The sequence below is a fragment of the Corvus moneduloides genome, chromosome 2, assembly GCF_009650955.1.
Source record: "Corvus moneduloides isolate bCorMon1 chromosome 2, bCorMon1.pri, whole genome shotgun sequence".
NCBI lineage: Eukaryota > Metazoa > Chordata > Aves > Passeriformes > Corvidae > Corvus > Corvus moneduloides.
The window spans coordinates 25,436,607-25,459,936 of record NC_045477.1 but is presented as its reverse complement, the minus strand read 5'-3'; the positions used below and the strand labels follow the sequence as shown (position 1 = coordinate 25,459,936).

Genomic DNA, 23,330 nt, shown 5'->3' with positions numbered 1-23,330 from the left:
CAGGAATCAGAGAGAACTCAGATGTAAGTCTGCTTCAATCTGCCTTGCCTATTGTGAGGATAAAGGTAGCACTAGGCAAGTTCAGATGCAGGAGCTGCACACAGGCCCACACTGATATGCTGAGCACTGTGATGATGTGCTGTGCACTGGTGTGCTTTTCACACTGATTTGATGTGATTTTCACTGTTTGATCAGTGAATCTGGACTCTTGGTATTCTTGGTCTCGGTGGAAGCTCAGATTCTTACTCAGAGCTGGCTGAACTTGATAGGTGACATGTTGGGCTTCAAGCACTGGCATTTAACCAACGCCTTCAGTGACAGCACGTAGGCTGGAACCAAACCATCGCTTTGTACCAAGTGACCGGCAAGCTGAGAGCCTTTACCAAGAGTCAGAGGACACAGATGTTTACATTACGTTACATTACACAGATGTGACATTCCCATGACAATGTGTTCACCAGTATGGAGAATAACACAACAGGGAATAAAACCTGTTCAGTTATTTTCTACAGGAGAAAGTCTCAGATGAAGAAAGACTACCTCAAGTGAAGATGCCATCACTTTTACATGCCAGATTTGGCCTTGACATGGTATATGAACCTACAGCAAGATTTGAATTTTACAATTAGCTTCACATGCTTCAATTAGTTTCTCAAGCTGCACAGAAAGCAGAGGAAGCTCAATAGTAAGACAATAGTGAGCTTTTGAAAAAACGTTATAGGGAATAATTGTGCTCTGGAGAATTTATTTATTTACTAATGCAAACAGTACACACTGAGATAACATCTGGCAGTTTATTACAATGAAACCCAATCAATACTTCTGTCTACTACAATATCTGTCCACAAAACAGTCATTCCTCCTGGCATCCACAAGAAATACTCAACTATCTATTACAGTATCCTTTGTCAGCAAAAACAGGTTGACACCCTAATTCTTCTATTAGGAAGAATTAGATGTACCTGGACACAAGAATGATGGTGGAAAATTGGAGAGAGAGATGCAGCTTGTAGCACCACAAAGAATATTAGAAATTAATAAAATCATAGAAATGAAATTTCAAACCTATGAAATGTTTTGTGTTGGAAGTGACCTTTAGGATCATATTGTTCCATCTTGCTCCCCCTGTCATGGGCAGCGATACCTTCTACTAAAGCAGGTTGATCACAGCTCTGTCCAGCCTGGCCTTAAACACTTCCATGGATGGGGCATCCACAACTTCTCTGAACAACATCCCTAAAGAATTTAAAAAAGCAACAGATCCCAGCTCTTTTTTCTTGTGTCTCAGTGGAGGGTCCTGGTCGATGGCAAGCTGAATCTGAGTCAGCAGTGCCCTGGCAGCCAGGAGGGCCAACCCTGTCCTGGGGGGCATCAGGCACAGCATCGCCAGCAGGGCAAGGGAGGGGATTGTCCTGCTCTGCTCTGCACTGGGGTGGCCTCACCTCGAGTGCTGGGGGCAGCTTTGGGAGCCACAATACAAGATGGAGAAGGGCCTTGAGGGGAAGCCGTATGAGGAGCTGAGGTCACTTGGTCTGTTCAGCCTGGAGGAGACTGAGGGGAGACCTCACTGCAGTTATAACATCGTCATGAGGGGAAGAGGAAGGGCAGACACTGATCTCTTCTCTGTGGTGAGCAGTGACAGGGCCTGAGGGAACAGCCTGAAGTTGTGTCAGGGGAAGTTTAGGCTGGATACCAGGAAAAGGTTCTTCCCCTAGAGGGTGGTTGGGCACTGCAACAGGCTCCCCAAGGAGTGGTCATAGCACCAAGCCTGACAAAATTCAAGAGGCATTTGGAAAATGCTCTCAGGCACATGGTCTGATTTTGGGGTCCTGTGCAGGGGCAGGAGTTGGATTCAGTGATCCTTGTGGGTCCCTTCCAACTCAGTCTATGATTCTATGATTACTTTTGCTAGTGAGCTACCAGGCATTTTGAGACATTTTAAAGCTACAAGTAAAGGGAGAAATTTTGACTTCTCATTTCCTTTTGAAGTCAGGATTCAAAAAGAAGTGATACTGAACCTTTGCACATAATTAAAAAGCCAAAAATAAATTTGTTGTGAAAGTTCTGTGTATTAAAATTTCCAAGTAAGCCCTTTCATTTTTTCCTATTCTGTATTTGCTTTATTGCACATTGCTGTAGAAAAACTAGCATGTTTTGTGCAATGAAAAGTCACTAAGCACTAGCTTAGTACTGAACCTTCACCTTTCTGAAATCTAAATGCCTCTTGCAGTCTAACAAACAGATTGACGTGCAATAAGACATGCATTTCTACTTACATAACATGAAATTAAGAAAAAATAACAAAGCCACACAAAACAAAATCAATACTATTATTTTTCCTCCTTACATTTTTAATTGCTATAATTTTGCTTCTGTTGAAACAGTCATTTCCAAAGAAAAATGATATGTCTGATTAATGTGACTATACATAAAATAAATGTACATTTGCCCCTGTTTAATTTCACATTTTGCTGGCTCATTGTTCAAGGCATTTCTATTTGTACAAGACCTACAGGTGAAATAAGACCTTCCGTGCTACACCACGTCCTGAGGCATGGGCTATGTTCAGAAGTTATTGTGGTGATATGTTACTGTTTTCCCATAAAAACTTCACTTTGAGACGATAATTGGGATAGTGGTTATGAACTGAGGAAAGCAGGGAGAAGAGGGGACACAATTTCTTTTCATCTCTCCTGGTCTAGATGTACTGGGCAGAAGAGACCACATTTTAATTTGGACTGGTACACTAAGCAGCCACTATATGCCATTACATGTGATGCCTGTTTCTATAATTTCTGTTTGGTACTATTTGCACTAGGATTTCTTCTTTAGCTTCTTACTATTTCTTGCCCTCCACAGCATCAATGTCTTACTATAACCTAAAAGTCCTAACGACATGGCCATTAAGAATGAACTGGGGAGGAATTACAGCAATAGCTCTATATTAGCAAAGTGGTGAAGGAAAACAAAAACTGACCTTCCAAGCACTGAAACTGGTGAAAATCCCACTAAAGTAAATGAAGTTCCTATTTAAAAGGCAACAGTACCACTCCCATTGCTATCCATTTAGCCACATGAATTTGTGCTACACTTGCAAATACACAGAATATTTGACCTAGCTTTAAGTGAGAAGACTGAGAATTCAAATGTGCAGAACAGGCTCCATTATTTCTTTCTATATTTAAAGAAATGCAGGACAAATGCAGACTGGGTTTTGAAAGCTCTCAACACTGAGAAAGATCAGCACAGGAGTTTCCATTTGCATATCAGTGATGCAGAGGAATAAAAAGACCAAACTGAGTCAGAGACTGGGACTTTTACAGCGGGATTCAGGGCAAGAAAGAGCCCAGCCCCAGTCCAGCAAGCAACTGGTCTGTCTGAACTGCATATGAAATTTGCCAGTTCCTCATCAACGCCACAAAATGAAGACTTGTTTTGTAAGTTAGTATTAAAACTGGGCTAGATAAAATGGGAGAAGGGAATGATTTCTAACCAATATAGTCTTGTAACCTTTCACCAAAGAACTCCAAACCACCTGAAAATAGGAAAAAAATCCAAAATAGACCTTCATTTAGCCACTACTGGGCACAAACATGCATGCGAAAAATTTTAAGCCACTTTGGTATTAAAACAGGATAAATCTAGTTGTTTTAAGAAAAAAAAAAGGCTCTCTAAAGAAAGCATGATGTATTTATTTTCCCACTTTTTTTTTTTTTTTTACCAAAAGGTAAAACTTTTTCCTCTACATCAGTTCAAGAAAGTCCTGGACTTCCAGCAGAACATCAGCCAGAACAGTTGGTGTCTGCCCCTCACCTGGGGCGGGACTTTTGGAGAGGGGGGGAAAAGATGAATACATAAATGCATCAGACATACCATAACCCAACCCATGTGAAGGTCCACCTCAAGCACATATATTTGCAATGATTCCTGTCTCCACTGGAAGGAATGTGGAAGAATCCCAGGGACTTTATTTGGACCAGGACTTCCCTGTTTATCTGTAAAAGAAGTTATCAGAAAATGGCTGCACTTCATCCAGAAATGGTGTGCAGCGATCTGGCAGGGACCACAGGTGATAATTATGTTTGCATAACCTCCCTGGGCACTACAAAGAACACTGACTTTGTCACACCGCTTATCTGCAGCCCTGAATTTCACCCGGTTCCACAGCCCTGAGTTGCCAGCTCTAGGAAGCAGCAGGGAGGAGGTACAGAGAAAGTCCTATCCCATTCAGACAGTGGGATGAAGTACTGGCAGCAGTAAAAGTGAGACTTAGTGCTTCAAAACATGGATATTCAGGCTTCCTACAACGTCAACAAAGAAAAAACAGGAAGAAAAGCCTACTACCCTTTCTAAACTTCCACCAGTGCAACCATGATTAATCACAACACGGCTTTGAGAATTAGTTCTGCATTAAATAAAGAAATTCTATTTTGCTATATAGTATATTTCTTTCACAAGAAATAAAAGCATAAGGAGCTTAAAGAATACCTACTATATGGTATAGATACATTCTAAACATTATGACAGAGATAGTGTAAGAGATTGTTAGAAAATCAGTGCTTTTAATTGTAATTAAGTAATAGTGAAGATAATCACATAGAAAACTGTGCCACTGACAGTCTGACAATGCAGGAACATCAGAATTGTTTTCCACCATTCTAAGGCATGGGAAATCTCTGCCTATCTCATGTTGATGAAAGGCAAATTCTATAGGGGGATAGAAAATGGTATTTTAACAGCTGATAATTTCATAAAAAGAAAATGTTCCTAGCACATTTGGAATTCTCTAGGACATGAATGGATTGCAGTAAGGAAAAATATATTGCTGGTAAGAAATCCTGTCCATGGGAGAATTGCGAAGTCTTTAGTATCTAGAGCTTCCCTCCAGTTGCCTCTAGGCTGAATGCCATCCAACAAGATGCTTCCCTTTGCCCTTAACACATCCCAATACTGGATAAAGACCCTAACTCTAGGGTTTGAATCCCACTTGGAGTCATGCACCTAAAATGTTACTGCATCCAGCTTTGGACCTGGCAGCAAAGTGTTCTCTCACCACCTATTTCCTTTTCTTTGCAATAGTCTGAGATTTACATATGAGAAAAGAATGATGCTTTGAGCATCACAGAAGTTCAGGGACTATCTGAATGCAAAGTTTTGGTTCAATACCAGTCCAAAAACATATCTCTTAAAGGATTTTATATTTGCTATAGATTACAATCATAACTATTAGTTGCGATTTACCTTTCTACACTAAGAACTCTCCTGAACTCTTGCCAAAGGACAGTTCCCTGGACAGGGCAGGAAAACACTCGAGGTGACCATGACTGGTATCCTGAATAAACTAAATATTTGCTAGACATCTAGGGCTGTACTAATATCTGAATGTTCTCTTCAGTGCCATTGTAGAGCCCAGCACGCAGGCACAAGAACACCACAGAGTAACAAAAACTGCTGAAGTGAACAAGAGTTTGCCATGATAAATGTGTTCTTGAATGGCAAGCACAATCAGAGGAAGGGCAGCTGTAGCTGTAAAAGGGCAGTATTTTCTAAGCCACACACACACACACAAAGAAGCTGAGAAGTAGCAATACGCCAGTTTGTGACACAGGAAGAAACTGCAAATGGGATCCTTTCTGGAGTGATGTCCCATGGGAAGAGGAACCAAGACATTAAATAGCACTGAAGCCCTGACAAAAGTAAGAAGAATAATCCTTTCCTTCCTGCAGGATTGAAACAATTACGAGGAATCAAAACTTTCACATTCATGTACATCCGTGAGCATCAGTACCTATAGCAACCTTGCCTATTGACTCAGGGATTTTTCACTTCTAATCATGCTATATTTCCAGTCGAGTTGATATACTAATTTAATTCTATACCTTCTTGGTCACCTGGTGTCTGGGTCCCTCAGCATCCTCTCTCTGCATTCCTCAGGCTTTTGTGATGCCCTGACCACTGGAATTTCCCTCTGGTTACTAACAGCATCCGGACTAAAGCTGTCAGTAAAGCACTAAATTCGCCCCAAAGGATGATCATTTTATAGCTGTTTGCTTCAGGAACCCAGTATCACTTGTTCTGGGGAAGTGACAGCCACTCAGACATAAGCAGGTTAGTCGTGTATTAAAACAGGGCAACAGACATGACAAAACAGATTACCCTCCTCACTTGAAACCCTAATGAATGGAAAAAGGAACTGGGAAGAGATGAGAATTCATCTGTCTCTGACTCAGATTTTTCCACTGATGGTCTGATCTTACAAACTATATACATAGGAACTGTGCCACTATATCCCGCCTAAATGACCTGGGGCTGCATGATCATGACCTATTCTGGTTTGTATTCAGAGAGGACATGCAATGATCTGGTGCACAGCTGCTGTCATTGCTGTTGAGAAATATATACCTTATTTCTTGAAAAAGTTTTGCTGGTATGAGCCACAGTATTCTTGATTACTTGCTGCAAATCTTGGAAGAAATGAGAAAATATTCTTCCATTCTACAAAAGATTTTAATTATTCAAAATTTCAATAAGAACATTGCATGAGGAAATATGAACATTTTCTAAGGAAATATGAAGAAAAAGAAAATCTGCCAAAGAAAGCAACAGGTTCAGAAAATTGTTTATGCAGGTTTTGACTCAGAGATGCCTTCAATTATTGTTGACACCAAAACATTTTGTGAAGTCAAATACTTTTTGGTTATTATATAAAAATAAACAAATAAAACAAATATTCTGATCTCTTTCACGCCAGTGGAAACTGTTGAAAACAACAGACCAATTTTGGCACAGCAGATTAAAATCTTTTCCTAATCTATCATCTAGATATTGCAGGAGCAATGGCAGGAAAGAGGGCAGTAAAAACAAGATCCTCTATAGTAAAATTCAGAGCTGGACAACTTACACTAGCGAAGAAAACAGACCAGAAAATGTGGGTAACTCCCATTCATCAGGCTGCCCTACATCAGACTCCGGAGTTTGAAATGATTCAGCGAGAGTGTCCTCAGGGACACTGATGTAAATATAGAGTAACCACAATGCCTTTCTCTGGAGCCCCTCCCATTATACACTGGTTTAGCTAAACAATTTCATTTCAGATAGAACAGAACAGGAATACTTTGGAAAAGGCCAGGTCTGTGTTGCCTTTTTTCCTTTCATAATCTAATGACATCTCTGGTCTAAGATAACCTTCCTTGCTCAATAATATTTAATCTTTATTTTATCTTGAAGTAGACTAGCAAATGCTTTGATAAATGGAGTGAAAGATTTTCCACTTTCCCCCATAACATCTTCAGGTGCTGAAATGCTGAACTGTTTTACTACAACTCGCTACAGCAGTGCTGTGCAGAGAATCAATGCTTATATTCCCATGCCTTTTTAACATGAGTGAATCACAGCCCATACTCCTTTATATACTAAAATAACCACACACCAGAGAGCCATTTTCCTATCCTCATCTATTGTGGCCACTATTCTGCAAAAACAAGAGCTGCCATCTATGAAAAAAGTCATGATTCTACCCATTTGTACACTACAGCTGATGTCCTTAACATCCAGACCTACAACATACAAAGCCCCATACAACCCCTCCACCTCCCAAAAAAACCCTTAAACATTTGTAAGAAAACAAAAAAAAAACCTCATGAGAGCCTTAATCAAAGATAATTCCCAACTCCTTTTCTGTGCTAAGTTGTGAATGAGACTGATTAAAACCAACCTGAGAACTAAGAAAATTTTCTTAGTTCTTGGCCAACTGCATTTTGAGATTTGAAGTTTCATTAAGTGAAAACATCTTTCTAGGATGTTTGCATGAAAATTCAGAAAACAGAGGCAATCATAAGAAAAGAGAGACAATTACAAAGCTCTTAATCTCCTGAGACATTTACCTTTTTGTAGCAGGCTTTACTCCAGCCTCATTACATATTTGCTCTGATCATCAATCCTATTTGCAACTTTCAACTGTCTCCATGTTCTTTGTCAGAGGAGCTTGTATCAGGCAATACTTGGAGTGTCTCCATTAATCCAAATTTTAAAAACCAGTAACTGAAGCAAATCAGTATTTGTGCACTGACTGGAAAGAAACCCCTGCAGACTCACCACGACTGAAAATCTCTTTCCATGTCTATACAACTCCCTCCTCTGCCCTTCTCTAAAAAAAGAAGGGTCAAAGCAAAATGCTGGCAGCCCAATGAAATCTTTGGAAGACACAGCGTGCTTTCGGTTATGAGAGGATGGAAAAATGAGAACCCTGGAGATCTTTTGGGAACATTAGGCTTTATTAATCAGGAATGTATTTGCCACATACCAATATTCCCAAACAGTACACTGAAGCAGATAAATGCCTGGGAGCAACAGAACCCATCCAGTTTGGTCTTCTGTCTTATGGGAAGTTCTAGCATAACCTTAGAGGTGGTTTTCCAAGCCATTCCTTTAAAAAGAAACCTCCCCTGCTTCCATAGTACCTACAGGTTGTGTGTTCCAGCACTTTACAACCAATCCAGTCAGAACATGGCTCCTAATACCTAACTTGGTAATTTTTGCTGCTCATTGAACTGATTTCTTTAGGTCTTTCTCCCAGCGGACATGAAGAACAATTAATCACTGTGCTCTTGATTATAACTTCTCACTAACTATTTTTTTTTTTTTTTTTTTTTATTTTTTTTTTTTTTTTTTTTTTTAGTATATTCTCCCTAACATGCAACAAAAGCAACACTTTCAGAAGCATATAATGCCAGGTAGGGCTCCTACATATCCTCTTGCCCCTGGACCAGATAACAATCAACCAGTTTCTGCTTTCTCACAATTTTAACTCTAGGACAATTTCTGCCTTGACAAACGTTTTTGACCTCTCCACATTTCCACTGGGGTTCCACAGGTAGAAATCAGGGCAGAATTTATCCCCATGAGTTTCTGGATTAATGCCTTGGTAAAGGAAGGGGAAAAGGCAAAATTAATTCTCTTTGTTAGCGCTAACACCATTCCTCAGGGATAGTCAGCCCCAAGACAATGATCTTTGTTCAAAGCAAGCACACTTCCATACTCATCTCACATTTACAGCACAGCTTCTACAAGCCAATATCTGCATCAAAAGGGAAAAAAAAAGGCTTAAACTCATGAGAGTCTACATTTTGTCAGAGGAACAGGAACTGGGAATGGACTCAAAGCCCATCTTAGACCTGAAATTCTAGCTAAAACAGCAAGTTATAGGAGGAGAAGACAGGTCCCAAATCCATCAAGAATCATGAGGATTCCTGCACTGTAAAGAACATGGTAGTGCAGCTTGTTTGTTACTTCAAAACTCTTCCTTCATCTAAAAGCAGTGCTGTGATGGACGAAGACCTTCCCAGCCCTGACATCCTGACGCTACACATGCAGCCTGCACTCTGGGATGCCAGCTTACTGTGTCACATTGGCTTGGGTTCTGCCTGTTCTTTTCCTTATGCCTGCAAGCTCAATTGAACTTATGAAAATTCAAACTGTCTTCTGTCTGTTTCATACATCATCAGCAAACAATCACTAGACAAAATGAATTTGCTCTCTGTAATTTGGAGGTTACACAAATGCCTCTGCTGTATAATGTAAAAAAAAAAAGGGAATAAAGTTTGGTATGCAAGGTTAACTCAGCATGGAGGAAAGGAGCAAAGAAACAGAGAGAGAGAACATGAACAATAAAATACTCAAAAGTGGGGAGACTGACATAAGAATTACTTCTGTAAACTGGAGTTGGCCTTGATACCTTTGAGTGATGGGATTAAACAAAGGCACAAGCAAGTTGTGAAAGATCACCCCCAAGAGTGGCTGTATCACCATCCCTCGTGATTTGTCTACACAATATACTTATTAATAATAACAATGGTTACTATTTATCCCCTAAGAGCTTTGCAAACACAAATTCAGTACTGTTCCCAGAGCCATATCAGCTCGAACCAGATCTAAAGAGTGATCTGCTGAACAAGGCCCAGTGAGGTTAAATGACTTGTCCAGTGCCACTCACTGCACCAGTATCCATAAAGATTAGAACACTGGATCTCTTGGTCACTGATCAGATCAGGCTGCGTAAGGCTGCCCTTGACAAACCAACCTCTTTTTTAACAAAAATAACATGTCATATACTCCTTATTGCCCTCAGCACATAGCAACATAACTAAAACTATTGCTTTGAAAGCACATCTTTTTCTTCCACCCACAATATGCTGTCACTGTCTCATTCCAAAACCCAGCAGACACTGAGTATGAGCAGAGGTACCTCCTCGTGCTTGACTTAATCCTATTTGGGGTTAGCTGCAAACAGCAAAACACTAAACCACATCCTTAAAGCTAAGTGTTTGAGTAGTCCCATTGACCTCAATAGATCTGCTTGCCTATCAACCCACATGACTTTAGTTGAGAGAACCCAACATAGCAAGAATCCACACCACAGGCCTTTTGCATTAGGAGAATATCTGTACCACATTTAGAAAGTGGAGTTTTTCATGCAACTGTCTGACAGAAGTTCAGGTGTTATGTACCTGTATTTTCTTCTAATGCCATGTACCAAGTCAAGTATTTTATATTAGCCAAAAATTTGGCTCATCTTATATTAATCAGTCACTTTAGGGACATCCTAACATCAAAGCAGATTTCCACACTTTCATTGAAGAAATAAAATACAAAACTACCAGGATATGGCTTGCCTTTTTTCTTTGCTGTTTTTGGGTTAATACAGAAAAGACCTTGTGCCAAGTTCACCTTATTTAGGATCTTACAATTAGAAACACCTGATTACAGCAAACATACAGGAAACAAAGGAAATCCTTAAAGCATACCTTCCTCTATAAAAAGTGCCACTATTTTTATTGTGCCAAGTAACTAGCTACATGGACACGAGGTATAGCAAGAACCACATCCTCATCTTACAGGATACGTGTGCTTATGTAAAACTTTCCTCACCTTGTTCTTCTGTATTCCAGAGACAGACTATCCCAAGCCTACAGAACTTAAAAGCAGCTAAAAGTTTAAAAGTGGGGGGGTTTTGTGGGTGTTGTTTTGTTGCAGCTTCTTTTGTTTGTTTGTGGATTTTTTAAGCTATTAGCACAAGAAACTCAAGGATTAAAAATATGGACCTTTACTTTATGGAATGGAAAGACCTAGGCAGGAGAGTCTTAGGAGTCATGATCCCACACTCCATTTCCAGTTGGACCACTGATTTACTTGGACCTTGAGAAATCTGCTCAACATCTCTGTGTGGATGCACTTGACACTTTTGATAAAAAAAGAAAACAAAAAATATTTCCTATACATGAGTTTTAAACTTGTGCATTTATTTCCCCTTCAAAGTCTACAATCTCATGTAACTAAAAAAAGCTCATCCCAGCCAGCACCAATTGCTACTCTTATTTTTTCTTGGGCTATCCATGGAGGACTTAGTGACCATCTGGATCCTAAGGATTCAAAGAACTTGCCTCAATTCACTCTTATGCTGCTGCTGCTGCATTTTGGAAAGAGAATTACTCCTGCTTTCCAACAAAAATTTTCCCGGTTGTTCACACTAAATTGCAAGACAAGCATGAAATTTGGTACTCACAGATTCAGAAGAGTTTCCCCATTTTTCCCTGAACACCTCCCTTTAAATTGCTGCTGGACCCAGCAAATCCACGAGTGTTTTCAACTCGGCTCACTAGTGTAATTGCAAGGTTAACCTCTGATGGCCAAGGAAGCTGCTCACATTCAGCAATGAAGAGCAGAAAATGTTAAATACCATTCACTGGCCACAGCCTGCAGTTAATACACAATATTTAAACAACACAATGGCATGGCCCTTGCCAGTAATGTAAAAACACAGTGGAGTAGAGCCAGAATGGCACAATCTGCCTGTCTGAGTCATGCTTGGCGCTGTGTGCTGCAGGGGCAGGCATTAGCTGCCCACAGTGTAACTGTACCCTCCAGCTAGTTTACAATAAAACATTAAAATATATTAAAAAATAAGGGGGGGGGGGTGTAAAGGCATGATAAATCCCCTATAATAGTTAAAGTATTTTAAAACTGGAGTACAAAAGTACCACTTTAGAAGCAGGCTCTGGGTTTCATTACAGACTGCACATTTTGATCTTAAACAAGAAAACAAACTGACTTTGCTTTGTAATATTCCACAGCTTTGTACTGTTCAACTGAAATTGATCTTTTTTCCCCTTTCTACAAGCTTCTGGATTTTGTCATATATTATTTCATTAGACTGAAAGTATCTAAATATGCTATATTTTCCAATCCTCTTTTGCATGCCTGTTGTTCAGTCACTGAAGTTCCAAATCTTAATTATTAACCCAAATACATTCAATAAACAGATTCTAAATATGGGTAGATCAGAGTGATGTGCAATCTGACTTGCCTTTATGGAATAACTATGCTCTTAGAAAAATACTCCTTTCTTGCTGAGAGATGTAGCTGTTATTTTGACTGTTTTGTCGTGTCACAGCAGAGATGAATTAGGCATTTCTGCCTTCATCTACACCCTAGAGCAGCTGAAGTCCCCCATGATGTCATCAGAAAGTTGTTTGTTTTTTTCTTGTACGAAGGAGAAGAATTTGTTACGACATCATGAGAAGAGAACAAACTATGTTTTCTGCTATAAGGAATCTTCTGCTACTTTCTGTTATCTCTGCACCAACGTGCAGAAATCCTCGCTGACAAAGCGACAGGAACTGTAAGTCAACAAACAGAGATGCACAGTATTCCTCCTAATATTCAAAACAAAGCAGGAAAGAATGACCTATTCAGTGGTCTGAAATTAAAGATCTGCAAGATGTAAGTTCCTTTTTAATTTTTAAATAAAACATCCTTTGAACTTCTAAATCCCATTCAAGGGGACTCTGACCTTTATCCAAGACCAGCTACTGTGCTAACACGTTGGATGCATATAGAGGAAAAATACGGACAAAAGGTACCGGAAAAGCTTTTACTTACAGGAATGCAGTGTGGCTTAATCTTTTTGTTTTTAAGGTGCAGTGATTTCAGCATCTACAATGTAACTTCAGGCAGTCTGAAAAGAAACAGGTTAAAATCTCTTTCAGTTATAATTGGTATTTCAGATTTAATTAAAAATTAAACTTTCATAATGTTTCACCATCCAAAGCAATGCATTATCAGTCAAGCGTAGCCTTTTTTTTTTTTTTGTTAAAAGAAGCTCTTCCCAGAGTAGTTTGCTATGAAAGAAAAAGGCAAAAAGGCAATTGAGAGTAGCAAAATATATTTCTTCAGCAAAGGATCTCTGAATAATTTGGAAAGAAGCCTTCTGCCACTTAATTTTAACAATCAACCTTATACTAATTAAAAAAAAATCACAATTTAAAAAGACAGAAAAACACCATCACATACCAAAGACTGTGAGGATAAAAATGTTCATTTCAGCAAAACAAGGACATTGCTAGGACCAGAACATACGCACCAAAAGGGAAAATATGGTTTTACATAATGCCAGCCAACAACATTTTAAAAAAATTCGTTCTACAGCATGCAGCACTTTCAGACTGTTGCATGGAGGAGCAGAGAAAGACAAGTTCAAAAAGAGGAAAGCTGTTTTTAAAGTGTCCAACTCAAAAGGTCCCTTGCAACCTTTTGTTAAGGGATATGAAATAGCTCATCTATAAAACTGCACGGTTTCTTATCATGTAAAATAAATGTCACATTACTGTGTAAAACAGATGATTGAGAAGTGGTAGCTGTAGACACAGCATTTGAACAGATGCAAAAAAATGGTTTTTTTTCAAAATGCAGTTGAAATAGTTGGAATGACAATAAAACTCCAGGGGTTGTGCCATAAATATGAGTTTAAATGTTAGGCTGGAGTTTAAAACCTGTGGTTTTAATTATATCTAATTATAAAGGCTCCAAAACCAGGAGAAATGAGAAAAACAAAAAAATATTAATAATAAATTAAAACAATTTTGCAATAAGCTGTCAGGGTTTGGCCTCATAATAACAAACCATACAGCAATATACACAGACACATACAATGTTCCAATGACTCATTAAAGGAACAAATCAAAACTTCATTAAATTTTATTTTTAAAAGGTGACAGCAGAACTTGCCTAATTTACCCCATTCAAAGTCAAAGCTATTCTCCTCACCAGCAACACACTCACAGAGATGGTCAAATAAATCCCGGATGCAAATCTAACACTGATTTTGAATGTACCACAGGCTGGGAGCAATTCCTAGGTGTAATTTTACTTTGTTCTCCCGTACGTAAAAATCCAATTCCTCAAATGTCAGTGTTATATGAGGCTTCTCAATCCATCCTCACAGATGTTTAAAATAAAACACACTGTATCAGACTGTCACACAAACATGTTCACACACTCACCAATACCACAAAAAAAAAAAAAAGAGCTCACAAACTTATTTGTAGGCTTAAGTTTTCCACTCAAGATCAAAGGTATTGAAGAGCAGAAGGGAAAGCAGAGAGCACAGAAGGGGACAGCACAGGAAGAATTAGAAACAATTCTTGAGCATTTGAATGAACAAGAGGCCCCTGATAGAGGCACTAGGATGATGCTGCCACAAGATAACCTTTATAGGCTTGGATGAAATTTTTCCTGAAGGAACCATCTGAGACAGGTGTTCCTGCTCCTTTAGACAACCTTACATCAAACAGCTTTCCTTCTTCCTCTTGACTGACATCTAATAAGGTAGACAAACAGTGAAGAAATCCAGGCAAAAAATTGTTAAGTCCATCAGAAGCAGGCAACAGCACAACTGCCACATAAGTGATAACAGCCTCAGCTTCTGAACTTACATTTCTTTCACTTCCTTCCTCTTCCAAATTTACCCCTTTTCTAACATTTTCAGGACTGTAATGCTGGCTTGCTGGCAGGGAGGGAGAGGGGCAGCGGTATTTAAAATCCAAAGCTATTTCTTCTAATGAATGCAGTGAAAAACTGACCTCAACTGAGAAGACAAAGAGCATTCACTGAGGGTGAAATGTATCCCTCCCTGTGTAGGGAGCCAGCATAGAGAACACACCACTGAAGCCCTATTCTGATGACCTAAATAGGAATAAATTGGTGCATGGACTTCACCACTGTGAATATTGTCCAAAATGCCCATTTTCTTGTAGAGAATGAGGAAACACATGGCCCTCTCCTGTCAAAGCACAACAGCATAGCACCTCCTTCCCATGCTGGGCACAACCCTGACAACTGCTCTTCAGTGTACCTTCCTAGTAGTTTTAAACAGAAGTCTTTCATGCTTTGCCCTCTTTTCCTCTGACTGGAAAGGGAAAGGATGGCTTTACATTTGGCATTACTCTGTAAGTTAGCACGAGGGCATTGTGCCTGCAGATAGGGTGGCCCTTCTCGTCAAGGCAGGCATAATTAGCACACACTATGATCCTTCCATTAAAAGAAAGGGAGCCTCAGAAACAGCTCTCTGTAAGAGCCTGCCTTCCTGTGCACAGGTGAGAATGTTTAACACTTGTGGGGCAGGAGGTCATGATTGTTGACTGAAAGGAGTGGCCTAATCCCCTTGTGGAAAGCAAGAGACATGGCTCAAGAACAGTCAATGAATGTCTGCTTGAGAGAAGCACAAGAGCTGGAATTGCAAAAATTAGGAGTATGGCAGCTCATGAACGAGACACATGAGTAAAGTGTTAACAACAGAGCAAGTGGTACCTCTTAGTTAAGGCTTTAAAACAGGTTTCACTTTGCTTTCTGCCAATTCCTTCTTGCCATAAAGCTTATGCAGAGTCTGAAAACTGAGAGAGGAAAGCTACCAACTCTATAATGACCAAAGTTCATTAGCAATGTTCCATGACTTGCATAGGCCCCTAACGGTGCTTTGCCTCACTCATGTTTATGGTCTTATTCCCCACTTTGACAAGAATCACATTCATCCAATCTAAAAATTAAAGAGAAGGAAAAACAGTGCAATTTGTTATTTGGAAACATTTCAGAAGATGTCAGCCTTCTGCAAACTCTTAGCAATAAAGAAGTTCCGTATCTGTAAGGCTTTGATTTTCCTTGAGTACCTTAAGCCAGCTGGAGCAGGTCAGTTAGAGTCATATATAACTGAGCAGTTACGAGGAGAAGGAAGACTGGAAGAGAATACGGCGCAACACTAATCAATATCTTTAGAAATTTCTACATATAGAAGTTATAACATCCGTCAATTGATCTTTTTCAAGTTCACTTCTTGAACTGGAAATCAACAACGAAGCCACTGCCAAAAGTAACTACTCAAAGAAGGTAAAATACTGATGTCCTTATTCAAGAAAAAAAACCTCATTGATAATATAAAGGAACTCATCAACAACAACCAGGGAAAGAGGGAAGGGGAGGGCACTGGGTGACAAATGGACACACACAAATTGAAAACCAAGCCCATTACCTTCAGGAGAGTATTCAAAAATACTCATGGGCCAGACAAGAGACCTCATTCCAACTTTGGAATCTAAATAATTACATGATATGGCCCAGACTATTTTCTGGCATTTTAGGTTTGAAAACATAAGCAAAGCCATGGAGTAATTGTGTCAGAGACATGAAAAAGAAAAGTCAATTGTACAGGCTCCTCATCTAACAACAAATACACAAACTTTGAAATTGGAACCAGTATAGACACACCAGCACAGTGCTCTGTTCAGGTTCATCAGCAACTCAAAAGAACAAATCTTATTAATACAGATATAACATTACATTACTGCTTTTTGAAGGTGAATGCACTTTAGTTGGTATTAGCTCTCTATACAGCTTTATTTTTGTCACCTGTCTCTTGTCCTGAGTGACAGAATAAAAAAGAAATAAAAAAGGTAATGCCAGTGCTTGAAAAATCTTCCCAAAAAGTTTGAATTGGAGCTCTTACTACACTTTCAAAAACATGCAGGAATTTTGGTTATTTCCAGTTCTGCCTTCATACTCATAGCCATTTGTGTTGGCTAGCAGAGTTGGCCCAGGCTTTTTCCTAACACTAGGAATAAGCCGTAGGACTGTGGCTCAAACCAGAGTCACAGTGCTGCTGATGGGAGAAACGTGGGGGGTTTTGTAATTTAGCAGAATTGGAGCAGAGGACAACCTATAGCATTGTGCTGGGATCAAGGGATCCTCCCACCACAGGAATGGACAACAGGACATCAAAGGTTTCTTTGTCAAAATGGCAAATCTCCATCTATTATTGGTTCACTGCAAAGATGAGTGCCGACAGAGATTTTGTCTTCCTTACGGCATGCATCCTTTGAGTTTACTTTCCCAGTGAAGACTATATCCATTACAAATTTTAATTTACAAACCATGGCTCTTTCAGCTAGAAAAGCATTTTAATCAGGAAAAAGGTGTATTTTTGGCTACATTTCACACACACCCCACATCCCCCAACAGTATTTGAACTATTTTTGTTCAGGTATGATAAAACCCGCCTTTGGGCGAAGACTAAAACTCCTTGAAATCTCAGTTTCAGAAAGTTAGAGACAATCAACTGTATAAAAGCTGCAATGTATAATCCATTCCAGTGGTCACTTGGAAACAGGCACTGGATCAATTTCACCACAAGGACCCTCATACTTGTTAAATGTGTTGGATCCCTTAACAGCACAGTCCACTCCACTAATTTATTCCTACTGCTAACAGAGTAAGCAACAAGCACTTGAGAAGCCCAGCTGTGAAAGCACATGAGAAGCTGAACTTACCAACCCACGGAAGAGTTGGTCTCTATAACTGCACTTAAGATCTGACCTGGACTCCTAATGTTTAGGAGTTAAATGGGTAGTTCTGTTATAATCAGGTGGGACCCAGCATCCTTCTAAATACCTCTTGAAGCTTTCCTCCTACGCAGGGGCGATGATGGTAATCAAGTTGGCTGCTGAAAACCATGATATTCCTTATTCCAACTGTTTTCTTGCACAAGCTGTCCCTAGATCCTGTTTATGTTCCCAAGGAATAGGAACAGTGACAGCATGCAGCTTTCACGAGGCCTTGCCCAAACAATTCTTTCTCTAAAGATACAGTTTTTTTGTGAAGCAGCTCTGAAGCTGATATTCACTGAGCATCTCTTGGAATACAGCTTGAAGACTTTACTTATGCCCTTTACAAGCTATTGTAGCATATAAGCTTCTCCCACTTCTTTTCAAGGTTCATAATGCTTTGATCTTCACAGCCTCACTGCTCCTGCTGAATGGTATCATCTCCCATGGCTCATATTATCTTTAGTGCATAAAATGATAATACCTGTTAAGAAGCAGGCTCTATCACATAATCACAGCAGAACCTTCACATTTATTCTGGTTTAACAGAGAAACTTACATCAATAAATGTTTCATTGTGATGGGTATTTCAGTGCGGTGACAAACTGGGCGGATAAAGGAAATGTGGTGGATATAATTTGTTTGGATTTTAGCAAGGCCTTTGACACACTACCACACAGGAAGCTCATAGAGGCACTACAGAATTATGGTCTGAATACTATTACAATAAGGTGGATAAAAACTGTCTGACAGATAGGAAGCAATGAGTTATTAATCAATGTTAGAAAAGAACAGAAAGAAGAATCTACTCTGATGCAGAGCAATAGGTGCTAGGATTATTATCACTACATAGATTCATTAAGGATGAGAAAAAGAATGTAAATATTGACAGCATCCAAAACTGATGATTCAGAAAAAAGAAATTTATCAAATGTGAAAGGTATCAAAATTGTTAAGATCCAAATAATGGAGATGCGCATGAGCCAAAACAATGTGGTATTTAATATATTTTAAAATGTAAAAAACATTATCAAAAAGCAATACAGACTTTTGTTTTCAAACTCAGAAATAGAAGGTTTTCACTGTGTTTGCTTGACTTCATCATGTTACTATGCACTGGTACAGTCTAGTTGTGAAACTAGCTCCCTTGCAAAGCAAAATAAAATAATATATTTCAGTCACTGTGGTAAGGGCTGATCATCTGGCCTATTTTCTTAGAATACTAGTACTAATGATGAAAAGTTTAAAGTTTAGAGTAATCACATATGACATCCTTAAATTCTTCTTCAGAAACAGGGTACTCTTTTAGTTGTAGTTTCTGAATTTCAACTGCCCTGAACAGCTAAAGCCATTTTGTTGCTGATTTCTGGTACAGGAGATGACATTGAGCTATCCCCACAGAGACACTGCGTACACTCAAAGTTTAATGGCTATTACCTCTCCACTTCCTTCACAGATCTGTCCCAAAGAAATTCAGCCTGACCCTTTCCTGTGAAAGGGCAAGATCCTGGATGAAAAGCAATGTACTTAGGTGAAATGAAAAATCCTGGGGTAATGCACATAAATCTCACGGGACATATGGCAGAGAAGATCAAAGTGATAAACATTTGTTTGGAAATCTACATATCCCTAAGTGCTGAGCAATTAAACATAGCAGTTGAACATTTCCAGGATAAACTCATCAATATCAGCAAGATGTGAAGTTCACTACATCCTGCCTCTTTCTCTTTCCTTGCATGGAGAACACACCCCCAGCACCACAGCCTCTGCTTACTTGTGCCACTCCAAGAATAAGGCCAAAATAATTTTTAATGTCTTCTGTCTTGAGAAAGGACAAGTGAATAAGTGAGTGAAAGCTATGTGTTTTCAACTGTGAGAAATTTGGGAAAGTTTTCACGCTTCCTCTTGACTTACTGCTCATGGTTGTTGTCTTGACATGTGCCATCAGGAGACTATACCTGGTAACTCATCTCCATCACCTATGAAATCCATCATCTGTGGTTTTGGGACCTTTGATCTCCTCCCAAGATCTCCAGTATTTCTTCTACCCTCACACAGCAGCCTAAACCCATCTCCTCTCCCTAACAAGCACCTTCTTTCCTCCATCTTCACTGCAAGAATCTGCCTTGCTCACACTGCAAAGCTTCCATTTTCCCTTCTTGCTGCAGACAGACAAGGGAATAGGATGAAGCTGTGACACTTCTCTCAGGAGAAAGACAGTGAGGGAAGTGGTATTAGCAGAGAGGCACGAATTAGTGGTTCTGATGTCAGAGAAGTGGAAAAAATGAGAGGTGGAAATATGCACCTCAGGTCTCCAGAGCAGCAAGGGCAAGTGTGGCTTCTGCGGCGCCAATAGACTTTAGATGGACAGTAGGTCCATCACTGTTATGCTACCCTAAGCAGATGCCTTATCTCTGCAGCCTACCAAGGACCTTGGGAGAAACTTGGGATTCTGACATGTAAAAAGGGGCATGCGACCTTCTAAAAGTACATAAAATTAATAAAAAGCAAAGTCAGGACTACAGGCTAAGTTTGGACTTCATATAAGCAGGTGCATCAAAGTGGTATCAGGACTCCTCCAGATTACACATAGACAGATTTTATTCCACCACGTGCAGAAGCATGAATCAATGCAGTCTTTTACTTCAGCACATTATTAATGCTTTTGCCAGAAGGCCATTAACCTGGAGCCCAAAACCAGCTCCATCTTGCACAATGTCATGCACAAACCATGCCCAGAAGTTTCACATTATTTCAGTTTATGTAACTGCCATATTAAGCTCAAGGCCCAAGGAGGATACTGAACAATATCTTATTGTACAGGCTATTGAAATTCAATATTACAGGGACAATGCTACCAACCCCCTCCAATTTCATTCATCTCAGAAATCTTTGCAAATTTAATACCAGAGGACTTTGAGACCTTTGGACTGTACTGCAAATCTGCTGCTTAAACTTTTAATGTAACAGTGATGCAGGCTCTCAAATATCTCCCAATAAAGCCCATATATGTAATTCTTGTTTAATTAGACATTATCCAACAAGAAGAGAAATTCAAACCCAGCTGGAACTGTATAAAAGTTCAAGGAAGTTCAGTTCCTGCACTGTGTTTTGGCAAAGCTCTATTGTAATTTTTTTTCCCCAGAAACAATGCAGAAAAAAGAAAAAAAAAGAGAATATATCAGCAATGATTTGAACTGATCACTGTGTCAGGACAGGAAATAATATTTGGAAGAAAAAAAGAGAAAACGATCTTCCATTTACTTTCAATATTAGTAAAAACAAGAAAAACATTTTTATACTGTCAGCCGCATCCTGCAAAATCTAGGTAATAAAGCAACAGCATAATGACTAGATAAGTTTAAAATGGATTTTTAAAAAGCATGGCTACCATTTTCTGAAGAATAAGTGTATCTAAATACATTGCAGGACTGGATCCAGAGACCTCAGCATCCTGTCGGCCTGGTCCAATACAAATTATATTTATTCCAGGGACCTTGAACTGTGGAGTGCACACACTTAAATCTATGTAATATTTATCTTTGCTTCAAATACTTAAGATGAAGAATACATGGTATGAGTTCAAGTTCATGGGGCTTCTGCAAGAACTGAGTTGTTCGAAATTCGAAGACTAAAATTCACTCTGGCTCCACTTGCACTACAAAAAACCAAAACACACCTAAGATACAACAGAATGTTATGATTAGAAAAAAAACATTGGGTATTCAACTTTTTCCATAATCTATGTTTAAACAGATGAGATCAAATGTATCCTCCTGGTGGTCAACCAAACTACAAAATTAAAACTGGTATATAACTTTTTAACAGTAAAAAAAATTCTAACAAAACCCCCTGTACAGAAAAACACAAAATTAAGTTCCATCATGTTAACACTAACACCAGGCAAAAACTACAAGACCATATGCTAATTACATTCCAGGTAAAGAAGATGAGAGTTCAGATTTGCAAGTGGTAACTAAATTTCTAATAAAATAACAACTTCAATCTTTTTCAAGTCTTTTCCAAAATACCAGAAGTGATTAGAACACATTATGGACCAGTCACTTGCCAAGTTTCATGTTTGAAATCAAAGCTGTTTTAAAATTCCCTGAACAACAAAAAAAGCATTTTAAAACTGGTAACATTCAGTCATGGTGATATAAGCAAATACCAGCCAATCTGAATTTTGGAACATTCTTGATCTAATGCCTTTATGTTGCAATGAAGCCCAGAAAAATATTTCAGGCTCAATTGCTGAGACAGTGAAAATAATATTCATAAATAAAAAAGGATCATTTACATATTATACAACTAAATTTTTTATTTCTTCAGTATACCTTGAAAGAATTAAAAGGATAGATCCTTCAAGACTTCTGTTGTCATAACTGAGACACATCTTCATTTACCACATTTACCAAAGATGAACCCACCTGTAATTAGTATGGAAGAGCTAAAACTCTTCTTCTTCCCTCCTCTGCACCTCCCACAGAAAGAACTCAGCACTCTTCAAGCAATTTCTCTACAAATAACTATAAAAAGGAAGTGGGTCTATCATGGAGGAACTGCTTCGTTTCTCTGCACGTGCTGAAGAACTCTTTCTGAATTAATGCAGGCCAGCACCATCTCAAGCTCTGCTGCCTCCCCTCCCCCCCCCCAAACACTGCATAAGGAACAAAATTTGAACTTGTACCTTCCACAGTAAAGGCACTTGGGAAATACACAAAGCCTGCCAGGCACAAAACACCAACTGCTATTCCACTCTGTGCTACCTTTTTAAGGATTGTTGGCCACTTATTCTAATATATGCAAGCAAAAGAATGAAATACGGTAAGAAGCCAAAATTTAGGGCAACAGTTTACAATAGAAAGAACAATATTCTAGGAGTCACATGTACCTATAAATTCTCGTTATACATCTGTGCATACTAATAGAGACTATTACATAAAATACCGTATTATTTAACATCAACTGAATGGAGGTTTGGTTTCAATTACATGCAGTGAACTGTCCCTTTAATCAGTTGGTATAGTAACAGGGCTAAAATTTCCAAGCAAATTCAGCCTTTCCAAATCCTTGGATCTCAAAATTCTTTAGAAACACGCTTTCTTTTCCATTAAGAGATACAGTGATGCCAACAACAGCTACATTATTCCCCCAGCAGATCTGGAGATGCTCGAGCAGAACTCTGAAGTCCAGCTGCCAGATCTTCTGCTGTAGCCATCTGACACAAAACTCTCCCTCATGCATTTCTCTTTTCTAGCTGAAGTTTTTACTCTTCAACAATGCCCTATGACATTAATATCTTTATATTTTCTGACTGACTGAGCCTCATACTTGGGCAAGAAAGAAACTTTCCATTTCCTGAGCTATAACTGAAACCAGCCTAGGGTTTTATGTAGTCAGTGATCTCCTTTCTGTCCTCATTGACTGGAGGTCTGCATTAAGAAAAAATAACCAGTACAGTAGGGCCCTGATGCTCACAGAAACAAATAAATATATCTTGAATGTGAATTACAGGAGAAAAGTTGTTTTTTTCTTAGTTCTAAGCCACCTTAAGTCCAAAAGGAGGAAGTACTACACAGTGAATGTGTACAGAATTATTTCCTAGCTCTGCAGGCTGCAGAA

General features: G+C 39.1%; 1 protein-coding gene across 6 annotated transcripts in view; it reads right to left on the bottom strand.

The window, feature by feature from the left end:
* ZBTB20 (zinc finger and BTB domain containing 20) overlaps window positions 1-23,330 on the bottom strand; it is a 501,190-nt gene that overhangs the window by 326,714 nt on the left and 151,146 nt on the right. For all 6 annotated transcript variants that reach the window (XM_032098516.1, XM_032098514.1, XM_032098519.1 and 3 more), the window contains one exon: window positions 12,937-13,012. The gene's annotated coding sequence lies outside the window, so the exon portion shown is untranslated. The remainder of the gene's footprint in view (window positions 1-12,936; window positions 13,013-23,330) is intronic.